A 25,932-nucleotide genomic window follows, 5' to 3' on the forward strand; every position below is an offset into this window, starting at 1 on the left:
AGACCATTTTTTATATATAAAGTGTAATTGATTTTCTTAAACTAGATAATTCAACAAAAAGTAAGTTCAAAAGTATTGTCGTGAAATTTTAGAACTATATATTTCTTACATAAGCACACATTTAAGAATAAAGTCAAGATTGATAATGTCAAAAACAAAATAATTCCGTATATTAGTTGTTCAAGAGATGTGTAGCTAGAGGAAATCAGTTATTCTATACAAGTCACCTGTCATAATGAACACTGCAGCAAGTGTTATAGTTTGTTAAAAATTTTAATGTTTTGGGCTGGGAAGGTGGATCAATGGTAGAGCACTTGCCTTGCTTGCATGAGGCCCATGGTTCTATTCCTCAGCACCACATAAGCAGAAAACAAAAGCCGGACATGGTGCTGTTGTGGCTCTAGTGGTAGAGTGCAAGCCTTGAGCTGAAGAGCTGAGGGATAGTACTCAGGCCCAGAGTTCAGGACTCACGACTGGACCTTCCTCCAAAAAATTTAATGTTCTAAATATGTTTAATTTTGGGAATTTGCTTATATATGCCAAAATTAAGACTTTTTGTCAGGTCATAAAACTTTTCCATAAAGTATTTAAGATTTATGGTACCAGACATATACTACTAAGTATGTCCAATTCAGAGTTTATAGAAACGCTACTAATGAGAAGTTGCAAAGTCTTGTGTAAAGAAACAGAGCAAAGAATTAAGACTTTTACTACAAAGCTTCTGTTACAACTTTAGGGCTTCCTTTCTTTATATGTTAGTGAGGAACAAATGATGACATAAGCCATTTATAAATTATGAGATGAGAAATAAATAGTAATCTTAGAGGGCAACTTTAAAGACTTCTCATAGCCTATACAATTCATTGAACATCATAATTTTAGCCAGTTTTAAATGTACAGGAATATCAGAAATAGTAAAATCTAATATGTAGTACACTTGAAATACTGGAAACACTGGTATTTGGTTTTTTATTTTATTAATCATTAATATTTAATTATTGCTTTTCTTTATTTGTAGCATTGTTTTCTTGTTATAATATAATACAAATTTTTGTAAGTCGTCATTACGAGGTACTTTGAGAATGTTACTAGGATGGCCAAACTATTTTTTACAGGTGCATGTGAATTTACAAATTTACAAAATTAACTCAATATTGATTAAAAATTTTCTCAAGTAGAGTCTGAATCAGGAGTGTTGATAAATGTCCACACCGAAAATCTTAGCCCTAGGCTGAATCAGTGGTATTACAGAGTTGAGGCCACAAAAGTGACTAATGTGTTTTGGTTAGTTTTTTGTTTTTGATTTTGTTGGTTGGGGGGCTTGAACTCTGCGTCCTGGATCCTGTCCCTCAGCTCTTCAGCTCAAGGTTAGTGCTACCACTTGAGCCACAGCACCACTTCTGTCTTTTTCTCCTTATGTGATGCTGAGGAATCAAACCAAGGACCTCATGCATGCAAAGCAAGCACTCTACCCCTGAGCCACTGACCCAGCACCTGAGAGACTGTATTTTAAAACACTCATCTAAACAACATTTGCTTTCTGCTTTGGGTTATATAATGAAATATATGAATAACTTTTTATATTTTTATGTATTGTCATACTTCTAAATTTATACTAACTTCAGCCACTTTGTCCATTTAAAAGTCATGAAATATCTCTGAGTGTTTGCTTCTGTGAAGATTGTTTTTGCATTTATATTTTCTTCTGAGTAATCTTTATTTTTTATCAAAATCACTTTATATTTTATGTTGATGGGTTATCATATATCAAATATCTTCAAATGTACCTGTAGAGTCTAAAGATTTCAGTATGAATATTCTCATACAGCTCTTGTTCATCTGTTATGCACTTTAAGAATTATATTTCTCTCTCTCTTTCACTCTCTCTCATTTCCTCTCTTTCGCATTCATGCTCCATGTCTGCTTCTTAGAATATCTGCTGGTCTACTATTATCCTTCAGAATCCACTGGTTTTGTGGGAACATGATAAGGACCATTAGTTCCCCTTGCATTCTTTAAGAGTTATAACAGTGCAGTGAAATTATTCTTTGCCATTCTAAATGGCAAAACAACAGATCTAGGAATTCCGTTTCACTTTTAGTACTATTATAAATTTTATCTCATAGGAATCATTGGAACAGATAAGATACTTTAACCTGTGACCTAAAAGTTCTTTTTCTTTTACAAACATCCTTTTTCTTTTATTATCAGTAAGTAACAAAAACAAAGCTATCCTATGGAAAGTAGGCTGAAGTTGTTCACAGGGATGAAAAATAAGGTAATGGGGGAAGTGAGCACAGATGCTCAGAGCAGTTTATCATGTACATTTTGTGAGAATGACAATGTGATGTAAACTGTAGATTAAATCAATCACTGAACACCTGATATATATATATATATATATATATTTGTATATGTACATTTATTTATGTATGCATATATGTGTGCAATTGTCCTTATATATGTATACATGTATGTTATACACACAAATACACACATAGATATACACATGTATACATGCACACATGAGAAAGACACATAGATACAGTCAACACAAATTTCAGTACCTGTTGAATATGCATTAGACGAAATGCTTGGAACCAAATAGGTTGACAATGTAATTGTCTCTAAGACTTCTTTTAACCCTCCTCCTATCTCTTAAAACTGGTAGGTTTTGACAGATTCGACTTGAAAAATGCAGTACATGTGACAGCAAATCACTCAGAAATCTCAGTAAGTAAAGTTCATATGGTGTCTCCTTGCTCCCCATGGAATGCTTGCTCTTGTAGACACTCTAAACAACCAAAGTAGCAGGAGAATACCCTGGTAAAGAATAAAGTTTTAAGGCTTTAAATGATATCCTTCCTTGAGCTCTTTTCCAACAGCCAACATCAATTCCTAAGCAGATGAATGAGTTCTCAGAAGACTGGAGATCAGGTCAACATTCAACCAACCCATGTGAAAAGTTCTATGAGAGAAATGTTGACTGAGGTTTTGCTGATTTCCTGGCCAAGAAAAAAAGAAAGTTTTTTAATTTATTAAAAATTCAGAATAATTGGTAACTAGTCAATAAATGTGTAGAATACAATTATACTACCTGATGGATAAAATGGTAGAAACTCCCAAATACCTCTCAGTCCTATCTCTCAACATTAACGGACTTAACTCTTCAATTAAGCAACGTAGACTGTCTAGTTGGCTTAAAAAGCAAGATCCTTCTATCTGCTCCATTCAGGAGTCACATCTTCCCATAAAAACAAACACATTTTGAATGTGAAAGGCTGGAACAAAATCTACGAAGCAAATGGGCCTAATAAACAGGCGGGAGTTGCAATCCTAATATCATATGAAATTGACTTCAAATTACAATTAGTGAGAAGAGATAAAGCAGGTCGCTACATACTAATTAAGGTATCTCTCTTCAGGAGGATATTACAATCTAAATATCTATTCGCTAAAAAACTGAACACCCAAATTCAACCAAGGAACACTACTTTCCCTCAAATCCCACATAGATCCAAAGACATTAATTGTTGGGGACTTTAACATACCACTTTCCTCACTAGATAGATCAACTTGGCAAAACCTCAACAGAGAAACCGCAAATCTAAACAACTGCATGGATCAACTAGATTTAACAGACATCTACTGAATATTTCACCCAGCAGCATCAGAACACACGTTCTTCTCAGCAACAATGGAATATTTTCTAAAATAGACCACATTTTAGGTGGCAAACTTGTGCAAATTTAAAAACATTGAAGTTATGCCTTGCATTCTCTCAGACCACAAGGGAATAAAATTAAAACTCAACAGAAAAAGTCACCAAAGAAATTCCTGTAACACATGGAGGCTGAACAACACACTGATGAACCATTAGTGTGTCAGGGAAGAGAATAGAAAGGAAATTTAATGTTCATGATATTCAACAGAAATGAGCACACAAATTACCAGCTCATCTGGGACACAGCAAAGGCACTACTTAGGGGCAAGTTTATAGGTTTGAGTTCCTACATCAACAAATTGGAGAGATCTGAAACCAACAATATAATGAGACAGCTGAGCCTCCTTGAAAAAGAGCAGCAAGATAAACCCCAATCCATTAGACGGAAAGAAATAATTAAACTTAAATCAGAATTAAATGAATTAGAATCCAAAAACAACCACAGAAAGAATCAACAAAACAAAGATTTGGTTCTTCGAAAAAATTAACAAAATTGACAGACCCTTAGCAAATCTTATCAGGAAAAGAAGAGAACACACCCAAATAAATAAACTCAGAGATGAGAATGGAAACATCACAACAGAAACAACCAAGATTCAGAACATTATAAGGGAATAATTCTCAAAACTTTATGCTAAGAAGTTCGAGAACTTGGCAGAAATGGACCTTTTCCTAGTAAATATTGACATGCCATAATTAAACCAAGATGAGTTAAACCATCTTATGAGCCCTAAATCAAGCATTGAAATAGAAACAGCAATAAGAGACCTCCCATCTAAGAAAAGCCCAGGAGCAGATGGTTTTACAGAGGAATCTTTGTTTAAATAGGGATACAGTTGGACCCATTGCAACAATGAGATGTACAACACATTATGACAAAAAACGATCTTTAAAACTTTGGTGGTGGTGGTGGGAGATGGGAAGGGATGGCAAAGGGAAACAAAGGAGGAGACAACAATGCTTCATAAGCAATGTACTCATTACTTTGCTCATGTAATTGTAATTTCTCTGTATGTTATTTTCACAATTAAATAAAAATTGACATAACGTTTTGTACATCTCATTGTTGTAATAGGTCCACATGTAACCCTATTTAAAACTATTTTCCCTTCCCCTCCACTAATTATATCAACATCAAATACAGTGAAAGCAGGGCTTACACCCTGGGAGAGGTACATACAAAGCAATAAAGATATCCTCTTATAAATATGTTGGAAACAATCGCAAGAAAGAAAAAAAAACATTTGAATGCTTATCTTGGAGTTCATTTTGCCTAACATCAACTTGTAGGGGGGTGTGGGGTTGGGGGGGTGGCGAGGGGAAGGGATGATTTTGGGAAACAAAGGAGGAGGCAACAATGCTTGATAAGAAATGTTCTCACCATCTTGCCCGTGTAATTGTAACCCCTCTTTATAGTATTTTCACATTAATAAAAATATTTAAAAAATAAAGATTCTATGCAGAATTATAGTTTAAATGATGAGTTAGTACATATGTTTTGTAGATTCTGACCTCACATGTGTCAGAAAAATATCCATGGATTCATAACTAGAAACTCTGAAGTATAAGTTATAATAATTAGGTAAGTTTCATTAGATAGTTAATGAAGAGAACACCATATGATATTCAGTCAGGTCAAGTAGTTTATATACTGATCTGCTGCCTATGCCATACATGGTGGAGAGGTATGTAAACAAAAGGGGGGGGGAAGCGAAACAACCTTGGGCCAGGATGTATCTAGGCCAAGGACGGAATGAGGTATTGCCAGGTGGGGGAGAATTCTGCCACACTGCATCTGGATGTGACCTCAGGGCCTGGGACTCTCCTTTGGTCAGATGGAAAGTGTGACGAGAGGCTGACCAGGTTGTGACATAGCAGGAAGGACAAGTGGCTGCCTCCAGGTGTGCCAGATGCCTAGGTAACACATAAAGAGTGGAAATGTAGCCAAGACATGTACAGGTGTCTGCATAGGGTCTGCATGGCTGGGGCAGACCTAATACCTTTGCCATCTGACACCTGACTCCAAAACATTCATTTTTATTTTCTTTCTTTCTTTCTTTCTTTCTTTCTTTCTTTCTTTCTTTCTTTCTTTCTTTCTTTCTTTCTTTCTTTCTTTCTTTCTTTCTTTTTTTCTTTCTTTCTTTCTTTCTTTCTTTCTTTCTTTCTTTCTTTCTTTCTTTCTTTCTTTCTTTCTTTCTTTCCTTTCCTTCTTCCTTTTTTCTTTCTTTCTCTTTCTTCCTTCCTTCCTTTTTTCTCTTTTCTTTCCTTCCTTCCTTCCTTCCTTCCTTCCTTTCTTCCTTCCTTCCTTCCTTCCTTCCTTCCTTCCTTCCTTCCTTCATTCATTCCTTCCTTCCTTCCTTCCTTCCTTTTCTCTCTCCCTCTCACCCTCTCTCTATCTCTCCTCTCTTTCACTCACCCTCCCTCCCCCCCCCCGCCTCAGTATTCTCAACTATCAAATAATGAACACTTGGTGAGTTGAAATCACAGGTTGTGAAGAGCAGATCAATCGGCAAATGTGAAACTAATTTAATGTTTCCTTACACCTCTACCACAGGTCACTGGAATCAAATAATGAACACTCAGCAGCATGGCATCTCAAGACATTTGAATGAGGAAAGCAAGTATGTTCACTGCATTCTGTGAGGTCCACCCTGAGAAGGTGGGGCAGACTCTTCCCTCCTCTTGGCTAAATCTCAGCCCAGTTTCTGCATCAGGAGATGTGACTGCCTCCAAGTGAGCCAGTTACCTAAGTGACGCAGGAACTGGGCAGAAATTAACCTCTTGTGATGAGATTAATGGCATGATTAAACATGATCCACTAGTTTGTCGAGATTGAGACTTTCTAAATTTTTGGTTAGGTTATGTACAAATTGTGATCTATTTATTTATGTTTGCTAACCATGATTATAGATGTGAGCCAGCACATCAGACCATTCAAAGTCCTTTATCACACATGGAAGACATGAAGCTTCCCAAATGACATACAAGTTGACAGACAGCAAATAAGTCCTTAATTCTGGTCGAGATGTGTTTTTAATGTGAAGCAAAATTTACTTAGCAAAATATCTGGCTACTCTGATTATACTTTCAAACTTAACCTACATTTTAGTATCAAATCACCTATTAGCCAATGATTCACTCAAATTACCTGTAATCATTCATTTCTGCCATATTTTCTAGAGGTAGAACAGAAGCACACACTATTAACTAAAGTGGTAGAATTTGGGAGGATCACAGTTCTGAATCAGTTTAGAAAGGAAAGTTTCACCAATATCAACTTACTAGGTAGGGATATTGGAATGCCATCACGATCCTTGCTTTTTAGTCTAGGTGCAAAAATTGCTACTCTATGAGTAAAGTAACTTAAACAAGAAAGGATTGGTGGAGTGAGTCCAGTGGTGGAGTACCTGTCTGGCAAACAGTACATCAAAACTGAAATGAACTTCCTAAAGATAAAATAAGAAAAGTAAAGAAACAACAACTCATACTGAGCATGTTTTCAATGTAAAGATTTACACTAATTTATTATAGTTATAATGCCATCATTTATTTCTAAGGGCAAACACATTTTGTGTCAAGCCTAAATGAAAAATAACACAGTATATACAAAGCTTTGATAAAACACAGGTATGGCTTACAATGGTGAACACTTAAGTTTGCATGTGCAGTGGTGTTGCAGGGTTGTTAAGGTTTATGGAAGTCCATACTTTTGATGAACTTGACATGATGTAATTACCTAACCATACAGTTCACTGGACAGATACTGCTGTTATATATATACACAAACACACACATATATAGACACATATGTACGTATTTATATATTAATTGGCATATAAATAAAAATAAAAATTTACAATGAATAAATTTAGTAAACAGATAACCTTTCCCAAATAATTATCTTACCTGAATAAATTCATATCTTATAGCCTCCAATGGTATATCACACTTTAATGGTTGCTGATCCTCTTCAGCTTTTTAATAATGTTTTTTTTTTGTTTTCAGATTAAAAAGCCTGTCAATAAATATACTTGTATGAAATTCCTTTCTTTAGAAGATGAAAAGCACATTGTGTAATCTGGCTCTTTATGTTTCCTCAAAATCACCTTTTATAATTTCAAGTACATATTGACTTAGATCTCTCTCATTTTCTTCCAATAATACCTATGGGAAGGAGAAAATGAAAGATCATTCTGTTACTTTGGGAGCTTCTGTTATTAATCACTGCAATAAATATTATGAAAATGTATCTCTGAAATTATTTAGAGAGATGACTTGAAAGTTACCTTTCTACACACTCATGGTAGTCCCCCAACTAAATCAGAGAACTTAAAATAAGTAACATTTTAGCTGGGAGCCAGTGGCTTATGCTTGTAATCCTAGCAACTCAGGAACTAAATTCTGAGTGTGGTAGTTCAAAGCTAGCCCTGGCAGGAAATCCCTGACACTCTTACCTTCAATTAATCACCAGAAAACCGGAAGTGGCACTACGGTTCAAGTGGTAAAGTGCCAGCATTTATCTAAAAAGCTTAGGGACATCGCCCAGGCCTGGAATTCAAGCCCCATGACCAAGAAATATAAAAAAGGAAAAAAGGAGGAAAAGCAACATTTTAATGCTAATGTGCACATATACACAAAATTGTCTAGAAATAAAATTATAACAACCCCTGGACTGGCAAAAAAAGAGATTAAATTGAAATTGCCTTCAATCATTCATGTAGACAATCTATACTGAGGCCAGGCTATTGGAGCTCACATCACTAACTAAAGATGTAGAAATTGAGAAGATCACTGTCCAGAACCAGTGTGCAAGGAAAGTAATATGATTCTCATAACATCTTAAAGCCTGGCATGTTGGAATGCATTTGTGATACTAGTTACTTGGCAGACAGAGGTGAAGAACTTAGCCTCTTTTCAGGCCTCAGCACAACTGATAATCCATGAGCAAAGTAAATGCATTGAACAAAGGATTGTTCTAATGGTAGAATACTTGTTCAGCCAACAAAATATCTAAATTCATACTCATTTCTTAAAAGAGAAAAAACAAGGGAGGAAAAAAGAGAAAGAAAGAAAAATAGAATAGGAGGAGGAGAAAAGGAAAGGAAAGAATGAAGGAAGGAAGGAAAGAAGGAAGGAAGGAAGGAAGGAAGGAAAAAAGAAAGTATGGGAGAAAGAAAGTAAGGGAGAAAGAAAGAAAGAAAAAAGAAAGAAAGAAAGGAAGGAAGAAAGAAAGAAAGAAGGAAGGAAAGAAGGAAGGAAGGAAGGAAAGAAAGAAAGAAAAAAGAAAGAAAGAAAGGAATAAAGAATAGAAAAGAAAGAAAGGGTGGAAGAAAGAATGGGAGGAAGAAAGAAAGGAAGAAAGAGAAGTATAAATAAAAACCTCAGCAGGTGTTAGATGTTAATAATGACCCTAAATATTTTAGTTATAAATGCCATCATTTAATTCCCTGGGAAGAGACATTTTGTATCAAGCGCTGTTGTATGGACTTGGGACCCACGAAAGACCACCAGAAACCACGACCAATTCAAACAGCAAAAGAGACATTTATTTGCAAGCTCAAGTTTGGTCCTCCGCACATCAAGTAATGGATGACGTTAAGAGTCCCAGAGCACACAATCAGTACAGCTTTTATAGTATTGAACAAACAAGTTTAGGGAATTTCCACACAAGCAGTTACATTATTGGTTTGAGTCCACCCTAACTGCTCTGCCCTTTTTCTGAACTATTGGTTTATCCTGTTCCTGGAACACTTGAGCAACTGTTCTTCTTTCTTAAGGGTGGGCAGGGTTGGTGGCAACCTGTATTTTTTCTATATCTTGGGGTTAATCTGCAGGCAGCTTAGCAAAATATGGTGTGGTTAATCTCAAATTGGACTTACTTTGGCTCTTCATTCTCTCCTCTTCTAGAATATTGGGGACCAATCATGGTCTCCTAATTAGCACAATCTTCTATATTTACAGCTTGGTATTGGGATCTCAGAACTAATAGATGTACTGTGCTGATTCTCTTTTTACAAAGGACACCAATCTACAAGGTCTGATCATGAGTAACAAAATTAACAGTAACAAAGGCCCTTACATTTTCTTCCAGCAATCCTGACTCCGTATACCACACCTAACTTACCTTTATACCAGCTGTACTCATAAGCTCCAATTTTAAGACATACTCACACCATTTGCTACATACTTAAACTTTCTGATGCTTGTCTTCTTTAGGAACATTTTAAGACAATCCTTACTTTTTAAATCCTTTCTTATCTAGAGGATACCAATTTTTCCCTAATTCCTTTCCTAAGTCTTTCTTTACTACACCCCTCTTCTTTACAATTCCTTGAGCTCCTTTATGGCTAGAATTTAAAACTGCCCATTTTTCCTTCGACTTCAGGAACCAAGTTATCTCAGAAAGCCTCCAGGCACTAGTGGAATGAAAATCTTACTAGATATTAAGGCTAAGATTAGGGCTGGTACTCATTCCTCCTCCTACTTCCATTGATTTAAAAAAATCTCTCCTTTATCTTTAAAACACACCCAGGAGGAAGCAGGTTATTACCATACCAGAGCCAAACTAGGCTGTGACCCTGATGTATGTAAGGCAAGCCACTGATATACTTGACCTCAATATCCACTGTGGGAATAGAGAGGTTACTGGATATCACCAAAAGAATGTCCCACAAAATCTTAGTATTAGTAGCGTTCAATCAGGAAGCATTTTCAGGTGATGGAATCAGGCAGGAGTGGAGTCTAATTTTACCAGGGTGGGGGTGTCTGGGTGATGATATAGATTTCCTCCAGATGACTGTCAAGCTGTCATTGAACTTTACTCATTAGGGTGTGCAGCAGCAGCAGCAGTAGCAGGGTCTCTCAGTGGCTCCAAGGGACTCTCACACCTAATGCTGGGCTGCAAATTCCTACACAGACCGGTTAAGGATACATTGCATAGGCTTGGCAGGCTATGACCCCACTAGTTTTTAAGACTATTTAGACAATAGCACAGGACATTTAACAAATATAACAATTTTTTAAATGAGATAGTTCTTTTAACAATGCTAGGATTTTCTAGGCAGATATAGAGGGCTCAGGATTGTACTATTTTTTCCCATGTCTTTTCCTTCTGTCTATTTTGCCACATTTTTTAAAAAATTGACTGTGGTCCCTTGTTCTTAAAAGAGGATGATGGGCAAAGATTCATCTTCTCTCACTTCTTCAAGCTGACTCAGGGGTGTTGATCCTACCTAACCAGGAACCTATATCCTTAGCCTATTTTACAAAGAGGTTACCAGGATTAGATGTCATTAAGAACAACATTTTAACTTTTGACAAATACACAGACCTTTTTTCTGACTACAGCAGTGTAGATTATTTAGCCTTCTGGTTTGCAAAAGGATCTTTCTGGATGACTTAGTAATGTGACCTCTAGTAACCAAAGAATGTCTGAGTTACCTATGCAGGCCTTCAGACACATATCAATAGAAATACACTCTCAGGTTTACAAACTTTTTCTTGAGCAGATGAATTTCATGTAGCTGGAGTCAGCTCAAAAGTTACTGCCAATTAGAGCTTTGGGCAAATACAGAGGTTGGGATCTAAACTATCCTCCACATTTTACAACATTAGCTTTTTAGTACTATCACAGATGACTGACTAGTTCCTGTCCCCTACAAGGTAGATAGTCATAGACTTTAGGCATGCTTACAAACTATCTTCCCATGACCTCCTGATTCTGACCAATTTGTGAAGGGCCACATACAAATGACTCTAGGATCTGACATTATTTCTGCCATTCAAGCAGTGTCTTACAATCTATGGATGCTCCTCCATTGATTTTTGTCCCAGGAGTGTCTTCTCCACACTGGGAAAAATGCCTCATTGACATTTCCCTTAGTTGGTTGCTGGACTTGAACTCAGGGCCTGAGTTCTATCACTAAGCTCTACAGCTCAAGGCTCACATTCTGCCACTTTGAATCCTAAAGCAACTCTGCTTACACTTTAAGCCTTCTGGTGGCTGAGTAGAGGTGATAGTCTCACCCGGACCTTTTTCGGCCCGGGCTGGATTCGAACCAGTTGCAAATCAATGAGTCGCAAAAATGCCACTTTACTCCAATTAAAAGTAAGAAGATGGTCAACATAGAAGTAGTTTTTAAGCATATCCTTACCTGAAACTTACTAAGAACCAAAGTTACATCTGACAAACTTACAAGAATCCTCACTCCTTTTTGTGAGCCTGCTGGGAACTGTTTAAAAAAAATACCTATGAGAGCAAACTGAAATAGTAATTACGCAATTATTTTGGTAATCCTAATTTTTCCTTTTTGTACTTTGAGAGAAATGTTTAGAAAAATTTTACTTTTAAACTTTTTATACAGAAATCCATTCCTAATTTATGAGCCTCCTATTAATCTGTTTTAATATTCTATACTTTAGTTTTTAGCTGCATTTTGAAAAATCCCTTGAACTCTCAAGGCTAAGTGTGTTATTAATTTCCTCTTGGCTGCTTGTTTTAAAACAGATGCACATGAATTCGTGTAAACTCAAATAACATATTTTCTTAATGCAAAAATTACAATCACCCTCATTTTACTAAGAATCTAGACTTAACACCTTTATGCCTTAAAAAAAGCATATCCAATGGCAGAATATCATTGAGAGCAAATCACGTCATACAAATAAACTTTGTAACCTTCTTTTTAAGGCCTTCTTACTTTTAATTTTAACACATCCAAGGGGCAGTTTTAGCAGTGCTAATCGGATCTTCACATCACTCATTTTTACCATCATGTCTCTAGTGTGTATATGCAGGAAAAAGTGACAGAATAAAGATGGGCCACTTGTCCCTTCCTGTGGTAAGGGCACGCACCCAATCCGACTCTTTAGCTTGAGATGAACTGTGTTTGTGCCAGCTTGCCCTCTTTCACCATGCATGGACTCCTCCCGTGGCCTGTTCCACCATGCATGACCAGCTAAACTGCACTTCGGCCTGTTCACCATTCACTCCTAAAGATAGGTTTTCTGTTAGCTTCTAAGTTTCTTCTTTTTGTTAACCCAGATATATTGATTACAGTATAAACAGCTTTATGCATTCTAAAATATCAGATTTTCTAATTTTCAAGTTAAAGAATCCTTAAAAGCCTATTTTAACAATGTAAAAATGCTTTAAAAATGTTTTGGTAATGTCCAAACCTCATAACCTTTTGAATTTTAAACTTAAACTCACACAAGTGTTACAAAATGCTAACAATTTCTATCATGAACTTGTTCACAAACACATACAAAACACACTCAAATATTTAAGGGCCCCCAAATCAAAATCAGTTGTACGTACGTTTTCTAAAGTTTTCAAACAAAAATTTAAGACAATATTTCTTTTAACTGACGTAATTTTGTAGAGCTTCATTTTCCCAGGGCTTGCTTGCTTAGCAAGGCATTTCACCAATTGGTATTTAATCCATTCTGTTGGAGGAAGGATGAGGGGGGGGGAGGGGGAGAGCCTGAAACTAAACTGGCCTGATTTTTATCCAATTTTATTTTTATTTATTTATTTTTCTTAATGTGTTTTTTTAATTGTGAAAATACTGTACAGAGGAGTTGCAATTACATGGGCAAGATAATGAGTACATTTCTTATCAAGCATTGTAGCTTCCTCCTTTGTTTCCACTTCCCATCTCTTCCCATCCTACCCCCGCCTCCTCACCCAACCCTCCTCTCTTCCTCCCCCCCCCCCCCACCAAAGTTGTAAAGGTGGTTTTCAACATAACGACTTGTACATCTCATTGTTCGAATGGGTCCAAAAGTATCCCTATTTAAGTGCTTTTTTTTTTCCATTCCCCTCCACATATTATCCTGACATCAAATACAGTGAAAGCAGGGGTTATACTGTGAGGGAGGGAAATACAAAGCAACAAAGAAATAATCTTATAAACGTGTTAGAAACAATCGCATAAAAGAAAAAAAAAAACATTTGAATACATATCTTAGGGTTCATATCCCTAACATCAACTTATCTGACCTTTCCTGCTTGACTCATACATATACTATTTATTGCAAATAAGGGAAACCATGGAAACTATCTTTTTTTGGACCTGGTTTACTTCAATTAATATAATTTTTTTCATTTCTTTCCATTTCCTAACAAATGGGACAATGTCATTCTTTCTGATGGAGGCATAAAATTCCATTTTGTATATATACCATATTTTCTTGATGCATTCATCTACTGAGGGGCTTCTGTGTTGGATTCATATCTTAGCTATGGTAAATAATGCTTCAATAAACATAGTCGTGCTGGTAGCTTTAATGTGGTCTTATTTGTGAACATTTGGGTAAATGCCCAAAAGTGGGATTGCTGGGTCATAGGGGACTCAAGCTGATTCAAACTTTGGCAAAGTATCAGGGTATAAAATTAACCCTCAAAAATCAATGGCTTTTCTGTATGCCAACAATGAGAAAAGTGTGTCTAAAATTAGGAAAGCAACTTCATTCGTAATAGCCCCACAAAAAATAAAATACCCAGAAATTAACTTAACCAAAGAAGTGAAGGACATCTATGATGAAAATTTTGAAAACTTGAAAAAGGAAATCAAAACAGAACTTAGAAATTGGCAAAAACTTCCACGCTCCTGGATTGGAAAGATCAACATCGTGAAAATGGCAATACTTCCAAAGGCTATTTACAAATTGAATGCGATACCTATCAATATTCCAACATTCATTCCTCAAGGAAATAGAAGAGGCAAACCAAAAATTCATATGGAATAATAAAAGACCCCAAATAGCAAAAATGATCCTCAACAGAAAGAGCAGTGCTGGAGGAATATCAATATCAAATTTCAAACTCTACTACTAAATCCATTGAAATCAAAGCAGCGGTACTGGCACAAGAACCACAAGAACAGACCTCAGGCCCAAAGGAATAGAATTGAAAACCCAAATAATTGGGAAGCCAAGCAGCAGTTTCCTTTTCATTCGGCACGAGTATTGGATGTTGACTGGCAGAGCAACAACATCTTTGCTTCATGTAGTACAGATATGTGCATTCATGTCTGCAAATTAGGACAACACAGATCTATGAAAACATTCCAGGGACATACAAATGAAGTAAATGCTATCAAGTGGGACCCCACTGGCAATCTTCTGGCCTCCTGTTCTGATGACATGACTTTGAAGATATGCAGCATGAAACAAGATAATTGTGTACATGATTTGCAAGCACATAATAAAGAAATTTATACTATCAAATGGAGTCCAACAGGACCAGGGACAAATAATCCAAATGCCAACCTTATATTAGCAAGTGGGTCCTTTGATTCTACTGGTGGGTTATGGGATGTAGACCGAGGGATTTGCATCCATACTATGACAAAAAACATCCATACTTTGACAGAACTTGTGTACAGTGCTGCTTTCAGTCCCGATGGCAAGTATCTGGCAAGTGGTTCTTTTGACAAATGTGTGCACATCTGGAACACAGACAGTTGCTCTAGTTCACAGCTATAGGGGAACAGGTGGAATTTTTGAAGTTTGCTGGAATGCAGCAGGAGACAAATTTTGAGCCAGTGCATCAGATGGTTCAGTTTGTGTATTAGACCTTCAGAAATAGCGCTACTAGTTGGAAGCCATGGACCGACTATGAATGTGTACATAGCAAAAATGACTGTCCCTGACCCATGTACTGCTACAGTCCCACATGAACCATGGCCAGTCCACTACAGCCAAATCTAAGAGAAGTATATCCGTGCAATGTATATATACAAAATTGCAACCTGAATATGACAGAGTTTTGTCAGAGCTTGTGAATTCTGTTCACCAAGTGCTGGAATCTAATCTGCTGTGCCTCTAAAATAGCATTTAGAAGTTTGGGATATGAAAAACAGGAGAGAGAAATAAATATACACTATAAAAGCCGACCATATATGTACCAGAGTTTGGATACTAATGACAGCCTTTTTTCTACCCTTTGAATCAATCAGCAGACACCATTGATTCTATTCTTTTTTCCCTTCAGTAGTGAGAAGTTTGTATGTACAGAGAAAATGGACGTAACAAAACTCCAGCTGTAGTTTGTTCTTGCTTTTAAATTTTGTTTTTGGTTTGATTATGGATGCATGAAGTAAGGGAGGGAATCAATTTCTTGTTTATATTTTTTTCACCTTTTAAACAATAAAATTTTTCTTAAAAATACTTTAAAGCATTCTTTAGAAGAGGTAGATTTTTGGTACATTTTTGGCTCCCAGAACATATATTCAACTGGTGCATATTGTGGAAGGGGGCATTGGAAGTTAAATGAAAGCATAGGACTTTGGTCATGTCAACCTAGAAGAGACAACCGTAAATAAGGATATTATGCTCTGTTTCTGTTTCTATTTCTCTCTCTGTCTCTCTGTTTCTATTTCTCTCTCTGCCTCACTATATTTTATTTTAGTGATATGGCTTAAATACAGTAGGTTATTTTGGGGGACATATTTCTGCCAATTAAATACTAGAAGGGCACAAATGTTTTGTTTATCTTTAAGTACCACATTGAAGATACAAAAAAATCTTCTGATGTTTTGTAACAATAAGTAAATTATAGATAAAATGTGCACTATTGTGAAAAGGAGCAAAGTAGTTTGGGGCTTTTAAAAAATTGTTTTGTTTTGAGTTTTAAGAGATTAAAATGTTTCTCGATGAGGAATAGCTTCTCAAAGTGTCCATCATTCTGTATAGAAGCTTAAATATGTAATGTAACCAAACTCCAGTATTAAAAATCTCTCGTTATTTTCTTTTATACAAAGCAAGATAACGGCATGTAACATCTGCCATTACATGGCAAAATGTTTACTACCTTATTTTAAAAACAATCTTTAAGACAAAAGACTTGCTTCAAGGTGTTTTTAAATAGAAGTAATTCAGAATTTTATAAAGAAAAACAAGTGATTGCACTAACCTCACTGCTGCTCTGACTCTGCATTTGTGGTACTCGTGACTATATTTATATATATACATATATATATATATGTATATATATATATATACATATATATATATGCTGCTTTTCCCCCCAGAAATCACTACTATATCCTGTCCCTTATTCTGTTTATATCAAGTATTTTCTTACAAAATATAGGTATCATATCAAATCAAATTTCCTCTTGTGCTCATGCAGCTAAAAGTAAAGTAATAGATAAATGTTAGCTTGAGCCATGCCTATGTGTGTGATTTAATAGGGTTTGTCATGATCTGCATAAGAATCCAGGACTATCGATTTTAAATAAAGTAGTTGTCAAATTTTTATCTTAAAATTTTTAATTAAGGAATTGCCTATAATCAAGCTTAGAAAATTTATAACATTACTTTTGTTACTAATTATTTTGAGGGCTATACTAGTAAAAGTTTAACCTATGTTCTGAGTTGAACTAGAAATTGATTTAACCCAAGTAATGCAACTTTTTATTTTCAACATGTTGTTTTGTTATTTTTACAAAACAGCATTGATTGAAACACGTCTTAATTTACTAAGATCAATAGCATTTGTTATTGGTGAAAAGAATACGTATACTTATTCACTATACTATGATACTGTAATGTTTTTTTAAAATTTACATCCAGAGAGGCAGTCATTCACGATGGTTTCGTGCTAGTTGTTTTTAGGGTTTTGGATCACGTTAGAGGTATTTAGAACTTATCTGCCCTGTGACTTATGTAGGAAACCTAATATGCTGAGTATCTGGCACTTGATATCCTGCTTTTATTGCTAGAGGTCCATATCTGTTTTTGAATTCTTTTGTTGTTTAAAAAATGAATAAAAATAAAAAAAATCTGTGCAATATTTTTTAAATGTGTTCCCAGGAATAGACACAAATGTTTTGAGCATGTTTAAGCTGGATTTCCTTTAGGGATGCGTTGTCAATTGCACTGAATTCAAATCTGAAAGTCAGAGGTGATTATTGATAGTACTTTTGTATTTTGATATGGAGAATTTATTCATTTGGATACAGTTAATGACTTTTTTCCTAGCTGATTTAAAAGATAATCAAGAAATTCTGCAATATAGCTGCCAAAATAGACAGTTACATTTTTATGATATTGTCATCTTTTCTGTTTTTTTATTCTTCTGCTATTTTACTTAGATCATAATAGCCAAGATAGGACATACATTTAAAGATTATAAATTCAGAGCTTTATTATCCTGAAGTCTAGGGTCTTTCAAGTATAACCTTCTCTGAAAGGTGTCCATCTCATAGGCTGGTTCTTCATGAGCATCATTGTGTTGGGTTTTGCTGTTGTTCTCAACATCACTAAGGCCTGCTGTGTGCCACCATGCAACTCCAATATACATGAATAAGATTGTCTCTAATTGAGCAGTAACATGATTGCAAGAGACCAAGTTTCACAGCCTGTAAAAGTTCTATACTTGAAGTTCTTACTCATTTTTCCTCCCATTTGCTCATGAGAACAATTTGTTCCTGAAGATCAGCTGAATGCAGTAATTTTTCTATAGTATTAACTGCAAATCATTATTTTTATGCTACCATTATGAAATTTAATCGTAAGGAAAAATAGGAGGAAAAACTTGACTGAATTCTTACGATTTAAATAAAATAAGGAGCAACTGCCATTCTTAAATGTCATAAAGGAACATTTTTTTTCTTCTCGATGTAGGAAGTCTCTTAAGTACTTATCTTTCTTCTAATCTCCCTTTCCTGTAATTGATCAGGTAATATCATTGATTTTAAAATGAGTTTTAGAAGTGTTAACTGGTAATTTAATAATAGATCTTAGCATATATCAAATTCTGTTTTAAGGAATTATTCTCTAGGTTAAGTAAGTTTTAGGATTAAACACCTCTTACAGATACTGAAAGTGCTTCCTTTTGTGGTGTAAAAAACATATTAGGGTGCAAAAAGTAATCATTAGATTGAATTACATGAAGGTTTTTTTTTGTTTTTTGACATAAAAATATCAAGAGAAAGGCCAAAGATTTGTACTTTTTCACTTAACTTATAAATCACACCTTTTTTCCTTAAACTTCTTTCTGTAAAATTACATTTAATGAGAGAGTACTATTTTTAAGGAGATATCTGTTTATGTAGAATGATTTTGTTAAGAGTAATGTAAATTATTAATGATTAGAGGCCTAAAGAGGGCTGTGCATTTTTGCTATTTGAAGGAATCATAAATGACCATACTTTCAGAGAGCGAAAATGACAAGTTTTACTAGATGCTTAGAAAAACAAATCTCATGCAGTGCTATTTACTCTCTTAAGACCACTTTCATTTTCTTAAGCACATTGTATGTTTCTACAGAACCTGTGTTCCTGCTCACATATGAAGGACGGTACTTGCAAATGGTGAATTACTATTGACAGTTTTGCAGAAATCTTGTTGCACTGGACCAACATTGTGGCACGGCAGCAAATGCCAACATTTTAGGGAACAGCAGCAAACCTACAGAGACCCTTGTTGTTGTTGTTGTTAGTTTTGTTGCTGTTGTTTGTTTGTTTGTTTTAGGTTCCCTTCCCTTCCCTTCTCTGAATCAGCAGGGGTGGCTGGAGGGTAGGGAGCTTATGAATTTCTCTTTCCAGTAGTAGCTCTGAGTGTCACGTTTAATATCAATTTTAACATGATTATATTTCATTGTAGAAGAGAGAGAGAAAGAGGGAGGAAGTATTAACTTTTTTAATACACTGATTTAGCAATTCGATGTCTTATATCAGAAGTTCTGAGGCATTGATAGCATCCTTTATTTCTGCCTTTACGTTGACAGTGTTGACGCAAGATGAATAAGTAAACTAGGGCATATTTTTCTTTTCTAGTGAGCTGCTTAATGATGTTTACTTTGGAATTTCTGGATAAGTTCAAGAAAATGTTCTGCATGTTGTATCTAGTCTGATGTACTTATCCATCTCATTACAGACAAAAAAAACAGACTGCATTTTTTAGCTCTGTAATCCTTGAATACAGAAGTAATTTTCTTCTTTCTTAACCTTGACATTGTAGCTATAATGTTTTCATTTAGATTTTTTCCAAATGCTTTGGAAAAAATTCTGTGAGCCTATCTGTAGCACTGGATTAAAGATGTCTGCATCATTTCTTTAGTTATCCGGTTAACTTTAAAACTGTTGTAAAAGTGTAAACCAGCCAATGACAGTGTTTTGTACATGTTAAAGTACTTATTGTTCAATTTTCATGATTATAGTGTAATGAAGACTGATGAAGATGTCCTATGTTGCCCTGGACCATGTTAATTACACTTACAATGTATTTGGTTCCACATCACAATGGTTAGTCCTCAATGACTCTTTTATCCTTTCTAGGCACATTTTTTATTGTTGTTGTTGCAGCTTCCCTTTGCATTGTATTGCTTTGACAATTGTAATTTGAATCAGTTCTGAAAGAGGTCCAGAATAAAAGATATTTTTTGATATTAAAAAAAGCATTGAAAACCCAGAAATGAGCCTACAAACCTGTAGCCATCTAATCTTCGATAAGGGAGCAAAAAAATAGAATGGAAGTAAGACAGCCTCTTCATTAAATGGTGCTGGCAAAATTGGTTAACTACTTGTGCAAAACTAAAGCTATATCCATATATATCACCCTGCACCAGAATCAACTCCAAATGGATCAAATACCTCGGAGTCAAAGCAGACACTCTGAAATCATTACAGAATGTAATAGGAGAAACCCAAGGTCTCCTTGGCACAGGCTGAAATTTCCTTAATAGAGACCCAGAAACACAACAAATCAAAGAAAGGTTGGACAAATGGGATTGCATGAAATTGCAGTGCTTCTGCATGTCAAAGGACATAGTCAGCAAGATAAAAAGAAAGCCCATGGATTGGGAGAAGATCTTCACTAACCATACAATGGACAAGGGTTTCATATCTAAAATATACCTGGAACTCAAAAAATTAAGTCCCTTAACAACAAATCTTCAAAGAAACCACTGCCCAATAAATAAGTGGGCTAAAGACTTTAAGAGAAATTTTCTGAAGAGGAAAGAAGGATGGCCAATAGACACATGTATAAATACTCAACCTCCCTAACCATTAAAGCAATGCAAATCGAAACACCATTGAGATACCACCTCAGTCCAGTTAGAATGGCTAGAATCAAGACCTCTAATAGCAACAGATGCTGGAGGGGATTTGGACAGAAGGGAACCTTACTCCATAGTTGGTGAGACTGTAACCTTTTTCAACAACTTTTATCCAATTTTAGACAAGAGCACTTTACATTGTTGAAACTAGCTGAAAAGTTAAAACAAGGCACATATCCTTCTATGTGACTGAGCCCAGTTAGAGGCTGGAAATTTTATTTCCCCCGAGATGTTCAAATAAATAACAAAAAACACAAAAACCAAAACACCACAATTAAAACTAGTACCAATTCTAAAACCGAATTAGAGAAGAAAATAACCAAAGGCTGATTTTATTCCTACCTGAACTCTGTGCCATTCTCACTCAGCAAGCTGAATCCAGAGTCTGCTGAGTGAGCCTGCCACTCTCAACCAGAATTTCCCTATCTCAGGAAAAATAGAAAAGAGAACAATCAGGTCTCAGTGAATGGGGTGACATCCCACCAATATTTATTGACCAAGGATCCTTCCAAGTTGGAAGAGAAGTCCCAGTCATTTGGGGACAAGGGAAATAAATCCATAGCGACCATCCTCTCCAACTGGTAGATTCTCCCCCATACTCCGTCCCCCCGGGGCCAAGGCCTAAAGCTAAGATAAATCCCAAATGGCAAACAACACTCAACACAAAGACACTACTTACAAAGACACACCGCAGCGTTGTAAATTGCCAACAATCAGAAAGTGCCAGTCTACAGACTGAGAGTTTCCCAAAAAATGTCTGTACTAAACAGCAATCTACCCAGGAGGGTCTGGGGACGTCTCCTCATAGACCCCATTGGCAGTCTTAAAGTGTGTCTACCAAGACTCCTTGCCAATCAGAATACAGACCCCTCAGGAAACCAGAATTTCAGATACAGAACCTGCAGGAAACCAAATATACAGAATGGCAATGTCTTGACTTAACAGCTGGGTTTTTGGGATTCTGTGGTGGGGCGTCTGGAGGGTCTTATGAGGCAGATTCCAGATGAGCCACCAGAAATGTTTATGGACTTAGGATCCCCAAAGATCACCAGAGACCACGACCAATTCAAACAGCAAAAGAGTTGTTTATTTGGAAGCTCAAGCTTGGTCCTCCACGCACCTAGTAACCGGTGATACTAAGAGTTCCCGAGCACAAAATCTGCACAGCTTTTATAGTATTGAACAAATAAGTTTAAGGAATTTCCACACAAGCAGTTACATGATTGGTTTGAGTCCACCCTAACCGCTCTGCCCTTTTTCTGAAGTATTGGTATGTCCTGTTCCTGGAACACTTGGGTAACTGCTCTGCTTTCTTAAGGGTGGGCAGGGTTGATGACAACCTGTGTTTTTTTTATCTCTCTCTTGGGGTTACTCTGAGGGCAGCCTAGCACAAGATGGTGGGGTTCATCTCAAATAGGAGTGACTTTGGCTCTTTAGCCTGAATAAACCATAACATATCTCATACAGAGCTTTGGTAAAACACAGGTCTGGATTACACTGTTGGACCAATAGGAAGGTATGTCTAATGTTGTTGCAGGTGTGTCTTAAGGTGTGAGGAGATTTTCATTCTGATGTTGTTGAAATGATGAAATAGACTAACTACAGAATTACCTGGGCAGATCCCTGCTGAGACCTATATTAAGTCACAGCTTAACAAAGTGCAATTTTTGCAATGAAATATATTGTACAAGAAGACAACGCGACCAAAATTATTTTTACGTGATTCAATGTATTTTTTACACTGTATATGACATGTACAAGTTCCTCATTCCGATCTGTTTCATTATGTTGTCTTTGTTTGTTTTTGTTTTGTTTTCAGAACTATGGTATAACAGGGAATTTCTTGTATTTTTGTCTTCTAGTCTTCAGAAGGTCTGCAGTTAAATAGGCTTATGTTCCCTTTTAGAAAATAAAAAGCACTTTGGGTGAGGTCTTCATCATAATTTTGTTATGATCTCAAATACGTTTTTATTTCTGGTATTTCACCTGTATAATCTCATTTCAACATTTTCCAAAGAGCACTTTAGTGGAAGGAGGAAATTAAAAGTGGATTCTGGTAGAAAATTTCTGTTACAAAAATCTCTGGTACATAGTAAGGTAAGCAGCTCAAAAATTATTCATTAGAAAGATGAGTTGAAAGTTATCTTTTTATACACTAAAACTCTTTCCTCAACGAAAACAGAAGATTTAAAATAACTAATATTTTTGAAGTTAATGGGCACAAATGTGCACGAATTTTCTAGAAATAAAAATGATCACTCATGAAGCTTTACTGATACTTCAAAGAATGCATCCCAATAAGAGGAATCACTTTTAAACATTTTCACACAATGTATACCTACCTGGTAACAGAACCCCAAACTAGACTAAGGCATCTAATAGCTATCTAATTGTTGTTGTCTTTTAACAATACTGCTTAATTCTATGGCCAGTATAAAATCACATTTGTAATAAAAGTTACTAGATGGGACCTTCATGGATGAGATGGTGTGGGGTTTCTGGTGGAGCCCTGTCTGGGTCAAGGGAGGAGTGGAATTGGCACAGCCTCTGTGGTGGGGCAAGGTGGGGCTGAGAGGGTGAAGGCCAGTCTGTGTAGGGCTTTGAGACAGCAGAAAGGACTAGACTTGTTAGGGGCGGGGTCTCTTGTGGAGTAGGCGGGATTTAGGATGAAGTCTGGCAGGTGGACGGGTTTACAGTGAAAGAAGGTGGGGTCACTGGGGACGTGGCTGTTTAGGACAGAGCGTTGAGAAAGAAGAACAAGGCTACAAAGGAGAAGGTGACTTAGAGTAGGGGTGCTGTTAGAGCACTGTGATCCCTTGTAGGATATGTAGGGTGAGGTTTCCCATAAAGCAGGGCAGGGAATGGAAACAAGAAGCTGACAGAAAGTGGGGATTCTGGTGCAAGAATGTGGAGACATGAGAGTGAGGCTTTTCAGGGTCTGGCTTTGAGAGGGCAGGGTGGTACTAGGAATATGTGGGCTTGTAAGGGACTGAGTTTCTGGTGAAGAATGGCAGGGCTTTGGGAAATGTATTAGGGTGGAGGAGGGGTTTTTGGCAGAGCAGGATGTAGTCGCATTGTATGGAAGATTTTTTTCAGGACCAGGGCTTTGTGAGAGCAGTGATAGGATCCAGTGCACTAGACTAGTTAAGATGGGGTTTCTCGTGTAGCCAGTCACCACTTCGAAAAGAGGAGTAAGGTTGCGTGGGGATTTCAGGGCATGGACTTGGACAGGGTTTCCAGTAGGGCAAATCAGCCTCCCAAAAGGGACTATGGAGGGACAGGGATATACTGTTGAGCCTGGTGAGCTTCCAGAGGGAAACCAATTTGTGCAGTGGTTTCTAGTGTAGCAATGTGGGTGTCGAGAGATGGGACAATGTGGTGGGGGTTTTCTAGGCTTCAAGAGGAAGGCCAACTTGAGCAGTGGTTTCCGGTGGAACAATGTGGGTGTCGAGAGATGGGATACAGTGGTGGGAGTTTTCTAGTGGGGTATTTCTGGATTGGGACAGGGCTTAGAGCCATAGAACTAGTTGGAGGAGGGGCTTGGAGAAGGAGTGGAAGGGCTACAATGGTGCAGGATAATTATGAGCAGGGTATCTGGTGGAGTAGAGTGTGGATCTGAGGGAGGAGCCCATAGGATGCAGGTTTATCTGGGGAGCAAAGCAGGGTATTAAAGAGTAGATGTGAGAGGTGTAGAGGCTTGTGGTGGAGCAGGGCTGGTTTTCCAGGCAGGAGATAGGCTATGCGAGAAGTTTCTTTCCAAGCAAGGAGGAGCTTCATGGGCAGCTATACCGAGGTGGAGGGTTTTTGGTATAGCATGATGGGCTTTGTGGGAAGAGGTAGGTTCGCGCTGTGTTTGAGAGGTTAGTCCACTTAGATGTAGGCTAGTCATGGGCAGAGTTTCTGATGGAACCAGGAGGGGCTTGACATAGAAGGCTGTTTGGGGGTGGGGTATGAAACGGAAGGGAGGAGCTTGAAGGTACCAGGATATGGGAGCAATGAGAGTATGAGGGAGTAGAAAAGTTAGGGGCAGGGTATCTGATGGATGAGGTGGGGATTCGAGGGAGGAGCCCTATGTAGGCTGAGTTTTGGTGCAGTAAGGCCGGACATAGAAGGAGTTATGGACCTGAACTGATTTCTGGTGGTGCAGAGCAGGGATTCCAGGAAAGAGTGGAGTGGAAAAGGGATTTCCCTAAAGCAGAGGAGAGTTTTCAGGAAGGAGTCTGGTTGCAGTCAGGCCTTTGAAAATTTATAGCAGGTCTACCAGGGGGTAGGTAGTTTCCTATAACACCTCCACAGAGTAGTTCCCAAGATACAATGATGAATGCAATGGGAGAAAATCAACAAGATCTTCATGATACTAAGCATGGGAGAATAGAGAGAACAACAGTGAAAATCCTAGGAGAATTACAAAGGATTCCCTTGCATATTTGGCAGAAGTGTGTGTGACATTGAGGTCTAAACTCTGTGGAGGTGTTATAGGAAACTACCTGTGCTCATATGGTGCCACAAGCAGTGAAGAACTTATGATTTACAGGACATTGAATAATCATAAAAGTCTTGCTTCAGTAGTACAGAGTTAAACCTTGATAAATTCTGTTTTGAAACACCTAAGAAACTATAAAACCAATACCAGAAGATTCAAATTGTATATAAGTGACTTGACTGTTCACAAAAATAGAGTTCAAAAAGTCAAATCACATAATGTGGATGTAAAAGCATAACATTATTAAGGTAACCGTTAAACCACACACATTTTATGGGAGTAGTCCTGATTATAAAAGATTTGTTTTCCTTACACATTTTGGATGTACAAAGCCTACAAAAAAAAAAAACAAAACAAAGAAAAGACAATTGGCAATAGAGCTGGATGCCAGTGCTTCCTCCCTATTCTTAGATAGTCACGAGCCTGAGATTGGAATATCATGGTTGACAGATGGCTGGGGTAGCAATCCATGAGACATTTATGTTCAATTATTCAATCAAAGGCAGACTTAAACCTAGGTTCAAATACTACAGACTCAGTCAGTCATGAGTGAAAAAACAAGCAAGAGTTTGAGGCTCTGAGTCAAGTTTCATTAGTGTGCGTGTGTGTGCGTGCGTGCGTGCATGTGTGTGTGTGTGTGTGTGTGTGTGTGTG

General features: G+C 37.0%; 1 pseudogene; it reads left to right on the top strand.

Annotated features, from left to right (window-relative positions):
- Positions 1 to 5,455: 5,455 nt before the first annotated feature.
- LOC138828784 (F-box-like/WD repeat-containing protein TBL1XR1 pseudogene) lies at positions 5,456 to 15,424 on the top strand (annotated as a pseudogene).
- The last annotated feature ends 10,508 nt before the right edge of the window (positions 15,425 to 25,932 follow it).

This window comes from Dipodomys merriami, unplaced genomic scaffold (assembly GCF_024711535.1).
Source record: "Dipodomys merriami isolate MVZ:Mamm:240054 unplaced genomic scaffold, mDipMer1.0.p SCAF_164, whole genome shotgun sequence".
Lineage (NCBI taxonomy): Eukaryota > Metazoa > Chordata > Mammalia > Rodentia > Heteromyidae > Dipodomys > Dipodomys merriami.